The sequence below is a fragment of the Tupaia chinensis genome, unplaced genomic scaffold (genome assembly GCF_000334495.1).
Source record: "Tupaia chinensis unplaced genomic scaffold, TupChi_1.0 Scaffold000258_1, whole genome shotgun sequence".
NCBI lineage: Eukaryota > Metazoa > Chordata > Mammalia > Scandentia > Tupaiidae > Tupaia > Tupaia belangeri.
In genome coordinates, this window is record NW_006159738.1 from 1,501,265 (window position 1) to 1,508,739 (window position 7,475).

A 7,475-nucleotide genomic window follows, 5' to 3' on the forward strand; every position below is an offset into this window, starting at 1 on the left:
TTTTAAAAATAACTTTCCATTATTTTATATTTTAACTTTATTTATCATTGGTATTATTTTCCAGTTTGGCCCGAGAGAGAGAGAAGGAAAGTGAGAAAAGAAGCCACCAGTTTTAAGACTTGCACCATGGTTAGCCATGTGGGAGTCCAGCGCCTTTAACCAGCATGCCAACTGCCAGCCCCTGTTATTATTAGTTTTAACTTGACCAGAGACAGAGAAAGGGAAAGCAAGAAAATAAGCTGCCAGGTCTGGGATTTGAACCATGGTAGTCCATGTGTGAGTCCAGTGCCTTAACCACCATGAGAGAGAGTCTCTTGCCTTGGAATGACTGCTCCCCTTTCCATCCCCGTAGTTCTACTTCTGAGTCACAGGGCTGTCATTTGGACAGATGGCCTCAGTCACGCCATGTCAGCCTCCCAGTTGCCGTCTCTGCGTCCCTGTGCAAAGGTGTATTCTGAATCTTCACTCAGAAGACTAACAGGTTCCCCGGGTTTTAAAACTTGAAACAGTGAAACGGTTCAAAGTTTTCCCTCCTTCTATCTTTTTTTTTTTTTTTTAGAATTATTTTATTTTACTTTATTTATTTATTTATTACTATTATTGTCTAGTATGATCAGAGAGAGAAAGGGAGAGAGTGAGAAAGCAAGCTGCCAGGTCCAGGACTTGAACTGCGATTGGCCATGTGGGAGTCCAGTGCCTTAACCACCATGCCACCTGCCAGCCCCCTCCTTGTGTCTGTTAAGTGAAAACGACTATGCTGTTTCCGAGTTCAGACAGTTTCTAGTGTGTAGGGGGAAATAACAGATCCGTAAAAACAAATCATCGACATTGTAGGTAATCTGTAAGCTCTTTCTCTACCGTTGTCCCCGCTAGCTGCCACGCCTGTCTTTTCCACTTCGTTGTTTTCTTTTGGTAAGTTTATTTCTTCTGTGAGTCAGAAACAGCGGGACAGAGACAGCACCCCCAGCAGGGTCCTGATGCCGTGACCCACCCCCAGCTGCAGCCAGCCCTGGGTCATGGGCACATGCAGCGCCTGGTGGATGCAGGGAGGTCTCTGGACATGAACCCAGAGCCGTCCCCTGTGGGTTTTGTCACTGCACTGTCTCCTGGTCCCCGTCCCCATGTTTTCACCATGCTGTCCCTTGACTGCACTGGTGTCCTGCAGTCAGGGAGACAGAGCCACACCTGGCACTGCCAGGAGGATGGGGCTCTTACTACCCGCCCTGTGCTAGAAACACCGCCTCCTGCTGTGTGGCCTGGACTCTGCCAGCCTCTCGGGTTCCTTTCGTGCATCCCCAGACGCGCTTATTCCATTTTTCATCTGTAACCTGATCTCTGTATTTGCTTCGTTTTGTGTGCGTGTGTTTGCAAACTCCAGTGCTGAGCTCTCAGGTGTCCCAGGCGGTGCCTGGTGCTACCTGCAGGGTTCTTCATACATGATGTACCAGCCGTCGGATGGATAGGTTAAAGTTCCCCTACTCTGAGGGCTATTTTCTCCTTTTGTCCTAAGAACAGGTAAATTATTCACGGCTCTATGTTGGAGTCGTGCATTTCTCTGCCCTTTTCCTCGCTCGTGTTTGTAATGGAGTATGAAAGACGAACGCTGCATACCAGGGCAGCATTCAAATGGGGCGTTTGATCCTGGACCTAGAGGTGAGCTACCTTCTCTCTCAGATTTTTGCCACAGGGCACGTGCACTCACTGGAGAGGGACAGAGAGGAAGAGAGAGAAGGAAAGTGAGAGACCCCTCCCCAGGACGAATGGCCACATCGCAGTTCCTTCTCCGTTCTTCTTGGGATTTGGGGCACGTACTCGCACCCAGTGTGATTTTCAAGTCACCAGGTCCAGGACTCGAACCACTGTCAGCCATGTGGCACTCCAGCACCTTAACCACCATAGCATCTGCTGGCCCTCTACTCTCTGTTTTTAATTGCCAGAGAGCGTGTGGTCAGAGAGGAATAGAGAGGGAGAAGCACCCGGCGGGGGATGGTCACACTGCAATCCTTTTTCCTCTTTTTCTCATCCCATCAGGATTTGAGGTATACACACACACACCTGGTATGTTTTTCAAGTTGCTGGGGCTGAGATTTGAACCGTGCAGTGGGCTATGTGGAATCTGGCTGTTGTCAACCCTAGGAGACCAGCAGATGGTGTAATGGCTATGTCGCTGAATTCCCATGTAGTTGACCGCGGTTCGTGTCCCAGACCCAGTGGCTTAAACTCATGCTGGATGCGTGTGCATGTGCGCCCAAGATCCAAAGAGGAGAATGGAAGAGAAGGGATTGTGGTGTGGCCATCCCCCATGGGGGGTGATTTCTCGCTTTCTGTCTCTGTCTCTCTCTGTCTTTCTGTCTCTGTCTCTCTCTGTCTCATGCGCCCTATAGCAAAAACAAATCCAAATAAAAAGAAAAAAAAAAATCCTAGGGCACAGGGCTGGCCCAGTAGTGTTGTATCAATTACACTGAGAAATAATATTTTAGGTATATTGGGTTAAATAAACTATTATTAACATTATTTCATCTGGGTCAGCAGATGGCGTAGTGGTTACGTCATTGGACTTCCTGGCCAACCATGATCCAAGTCCTGGACACTGACTTGAAACTCACGCCGCATGAATGTGCGTGCGTGCCCAAGGTCCAGGAGGAGAATGGAGAAGGGATTGTGGTGTGGCCATCCTCCTGGGGGGTGATTTCTCACTTTCTCTTTCACTATCTCTCTCTCTCCCTGGCGAGCACACGTGCCCCAAGGCAAAAATCTCTACCAAAAAACTTAATTTTACCTGTTTCTTCTTAAGTTTTAAAACCACAATTACTAGAAAATTCAAAATTGCTTTATTTTGCATTGCATTTCTATGGGACCTTAGGATTCTAGAAAGGATAGTAGTTGTTAGTAAATGTCACTCTGAGTTGAGACTTACAGCTCATGAATTCCCCTCATTGGCGGTGGGAAGTGAACAGTTCACCCGTAGCTTCGTCGTTCTGCTTTTTCCAAGGCTGCAGGGTGGGGAAACCCCCTCATGCCCATCTCCACCAAGTGCTTAGAAGGTCAGATTCAGCTACTGGATGCGTTAGTTTGAAAATCGCAAAGTTTGGCATCAATTATGGGCTCTTGTTTGGATGTTCATCAGGTCAGAACTCTTCCAAACCCTCACGTGTGCAACACAACCTTTTGAGTCTTTTTGGGTGTAATGACAAGGAGGTGTCATCCCTGATCTTGAAGAACTTAGTAATAATATGACATGCAAACAGCACAGGAGCACGCGTGTCATCACTCAGTGACAGCAGACTGCCCAGGGCCGGCGTGGCCAGGGGAGGAAGACGCGGGGCAGGCAGAGCAGCAGAAGGCTGCTGGTGTGGCTCCTTGTGCTCTGAGTCATTTCCTCTGTCACCCGGAAGCCCTTACTTAGGGAGCGTGAGCCGGCCGCTTGGGTACATAAGCAGCCGAGGCCCTTAACCTCCCCTGGCGAGATGAGTCGTCCTAAATCGGCCCCCAGCAGGCCTGCGCCCGGGTGGGTTTGCTGGTCTGCTGTGTGCTCCGCCTTCCCTGCTGTACTCCGAGACTGAAGAAAACCTGCAAATGCCCTTCCATTTTATTTGCCTTCTCCAGGCTTTTCTGTCTGTACAGAAATCCAAACGTGAATGAAAGTGAAAGAAGAAGGACAAAAATCCTAATAACTTGCCTCATTTTTATGGAAATACAAGGCTGTTCAGAAGCTCCCAGAGCGTGGTGTAAGTGTCTAACTGAAGCAAGGGGCTCAGGTTACACTGCATCTCCGCGTTGGGGGTGGGGGACAGCAAGTGACACAGCACAGGACACTTACATAACCATGACTTCAGGGGATAGGAGTAAGCTGTGAATGAACCTCCCAAACCCAGGAATATGATATGAGAACACAGCCTCCGAATTTTTTTTCACAAGCTCGACTTGAAATTCAGCCTCAGAAACAGCTTGCTCTCCGGCTGGATTTCCATCGCTCGCGGAACCTCTCCCTCCTCTCCTGTTCCGAAGCGAAGCTCGGGGACAGACAGCGCTGTAGAGTCAGGGTGGCACTCAGCCATCTGGGGTTGCCCACAGGTAAGCCCCCCAACCTGCCTGGTGCGGAATTTCCTCCCCATCACCCAGAAACTCGCGTTTCCAGACGCTCTAGACGCCCTCATCGCCAGCCACCGCCCGTTTCTGGAAGCTCAGGGTTACACTCCCTCTCCTGGCAGCTTAAATTCATTGCAAATCCTTCAGCCGTCTCTTACTCCCGACAGAATTTCCAGATTTAGGAAAGGAGTATTCATTTTGGTGATGGGAGAAATGGGCCCTTGAAGGGCTGGAAGCGTGGCTGTGATTGGCCGCGTGGGGGGCCGGGATGCTGAGCCCGTGGGAGGCTCTCATCAGATCTGGGTCCTCCCGGGGTGGCAGAGTCAGCCAACACTTTCACTTTTGAATCCCTGACCTTTGACTCGCAGGAATTGGGTTGGAAATTCAAAAGCCCGAGCTGGCGTTTGAAGGGTCCGCACTGAGCTAGGGTCCTCAGATTGTACGTGGGAATTCCCAGGTCTGGGAGTTCAGGAAGTCGCGGCAGTCGGGGCGTCTAGCTGGGCCCAGCCCAGGTGTCTTCCCCAGTCTCGCTGTTTCCAAATACTTTGATTTGTTTTGAGTCATGGCGTGCTTTTGAATAAGAGCAAGCGAACCCTTAAGAATTGGATAGGGCTTACGAATGATCCCGTCCTTTCCAATTTGAGCATAATTTCACCATGTTTGTTTTGGAGAACTGTTTAAGAACCTCTTCTTTCTGTAAATTGCTGAAGGTTTTAAGAGCATGTGGGGTCAGGGAGAAGAGAGTCGGTATTTGGCTTTTATTAAAACATTGATCTTCTGTCACAAAACCCTTTAGTTATGGACAGTCGCAAACATGAGAAAGTAGAGGGACGTTGTCACCCAGCTCGAAGCTGTCAGTTCATGATCAGTTTTGTCTGAATGTTTTCGTGCGCTGTAATTAAACCTGTATGTTTCCGAGTACGTTTCCTTCTTGCCAATACAATGCCTTTTTGCTTTTGAAAAGATAGTATATTATTATTCATATAATCAAGCTGTTTGTGGTATGCAGCGTTTTCACTTTAGATGAAAATCTCAGATGCTTAGCATAAAACTTGATGTATTTGAGCAGTTTACTTAGCCAAGATCATTTCAGAGCTCTAGGGAAAGGCTTTTCTTTTTATTACTGTTTTTTAGGTTTTCATCATAGGACGTGTGCATTTGCTGGAGAGGAGAGAGACAGAGACAGTGAGAGGGAAAGTGAGAAATCACCCCCTGGGGTGGGGGGCATGGTTACACAGTAATCCCATCCCCTCCATTCTCCTCCTGGTGTGACTTTCAAGCCACGGGGTCCAGGACTTGAACTGCATTCAGCCAGGTGGTAGCCAGCACTGTAACCACTACGCCACCTCCTGGCCCTAAGGAAAGGCTTTATCTTTTGGCCCCACTATCTCAGTAAGATAAGCCAGCCACTGTCTCAGATAACCCCACTAACTTTAGTGGCTCCCATTTATAAACTTTTTTCAGGCCAGCAGGTGATGTGGTAGTTAAGATGCTGGATCCCACATGGCTGACTCTGTGGTTTGAGTCCTGGGCCTGGTGTCTGTGTATGTATGTGTGCGTGTGTGTGTGTGTGTGTGTGTGTGTGTGTGTGTGCATGCATGCCCAAAATTCTGAGAGGAGACTAGAGGAGAAGAGATTGGGTTTAGCCATACCCCCTGGGGAGTGATTTCTTACTTTCCTTCTTTCTCTGTCTCTAGTGAGCACATGTCCTATGGACAAAAATCTAGAGAAAAGAGTTTATTTTCATTTCTGGCAAAGTCCAGGATAGATGCCTATTTGTTTTTTAAGAATTATGTATTTATTTATTTATTTATATTTATTATTAAAATTTTTAAATTTGACCATAGAGAGAGAGAAAGAGGGAAAGTGAGACAGCAAGACATCACACCAGCATGGGCTGTCTGGGAGTCCGGCACCTGACCCACCACGCCACCCACTGGCCCCTTAGACATTTTCCAATGGGAAAATGGGAGATGAGCTTGAGGTCCAGGCTTCTTCATCTTATTCTTCCATTTTCAGTACATCCTTTTACAGTCACTGGACAGCTCCCATCAAGCCACTGCTGGGCCAGAGAGCGTGGGGGACGCTCAGAGTGGCCGACAGTGCACACCCTTCTCGCCTTCCATTGGCTGGAACTCCTCGCATGGCTATGCTGAACTGCAAAGGGCGCTGGGAAATACAGTGTGGATCCAGAAGAAACAAGTCGGGCTTGGCCAACAGCTAGCGACTCTCCATGGGCGTCTCCTCATTCTATTTCGCGCTGTTTATGTTCCCAAGTCCAAAGGAACAGTAGTTCCTTTCTCAGTAGAAGCCATTTTACTGTGACTCAAAAGTCATTGCATTTCCCCCCCCTATTTATGAAGTTGTATCTGCTCATTAAATCAAATTTGGGAAACCCAAGAAAACACAAGCTATCAAAACTGTCAGTAGTCCAGGGTTAGCTGCTAGTACGGTGGTTAAGGCAGCCGGATCCCACATGGCCGGCTCGAGTCCTGGCCTCAGTGCTTGTGCGCGTGAGCGAAATTCCTAGCACAGATGGAGAAGGGTTTGCAGTGTGGCCATCCCCCAGAGGGGCTTTCTCACTTATTCTCCCTCTCTCTCCCTCCCCAACCCCTCACCAAGCGCACATGCCCTCTAGCAGATTAAATCAAAAAGAAAAACCTACCAATAACGCTTTTACAGGAGGTTGGGCTGCCTCTGTTCCTTGCAATTTAAGAACTTTGAACCACATAGATGTAAGTATAAAATTGCACTAATTCTCATTCCATGCCAGCCTGATGACCCCACAGCTCCTGACAGGGACAAGACCGCAGCTACTGCCTGCTAAGAAGGGTCTCGTCCAGAGCCGGTGCAGGGCTTTACACTTCAGGCACTTTCCAAATGAACTTCTTACACATCTTCATCTTCACTCCTCTTAGTAAAGGCAGTGGGACCTGCAGGTGGCGTGGTGGTTAAGGGCACTGGACTCCCACATGGCAGACTGCGGTTCGAGTCCTGGACCTGGCAGCTTGCTTTCTCACTTTCCCCCTCTCTCTCTCTTCCTCTCTCTCTTCCTCTGTCCGTCTCTGGTTAAATTAAAATAAGTAAATAAATAAATAAAGCTAATTAAAATTAAAAAAGTAAAGAGTAAGTAACGGGGCGAGGAGTTAATAGTATATTAGGAGCAAGCTAAGGGTAGCATTTTAAGTTTATGATTTGCTCTCTACTCAGTTTCTGGAATTTTAAAATATTGCCTAATTATCCGTGAGAGAAGACTAAGAAGCTGCTCGAGAGTGAAATGACAGGGAAGGTGCAGATTCCGCCAGGATAGTCACACAGCGCTGGCCGCTCCTCCGCTTGCCTGCCGGTGAAGGCTGGCCCCGGTGCAGGCAGACTCTGGTTGTCTC

The 7,475-nt window shown here is 48.3% G+C and overlaps 1 protein-coding gene across 1 annotated transcript in view; it reads left to right on the top strand.

The window, feature by feature from the left end:
- The first annotated feature begins 3,411 nt into the window (after positions 1–3,411).
- Positions 3,412–7,475, top strand: part of CLIP1 (CAP-Gly domain containing linker protein 1) — a 99,784-nt gene continuing 95,720 nt past the window's right edge. Inside the window, 1 exon segment of the mRNA XM_014588106.2 lies at positions 3,412–4,074. The gene's annotated coding sequence lies outside the window, so the exon portion shown is untranslated.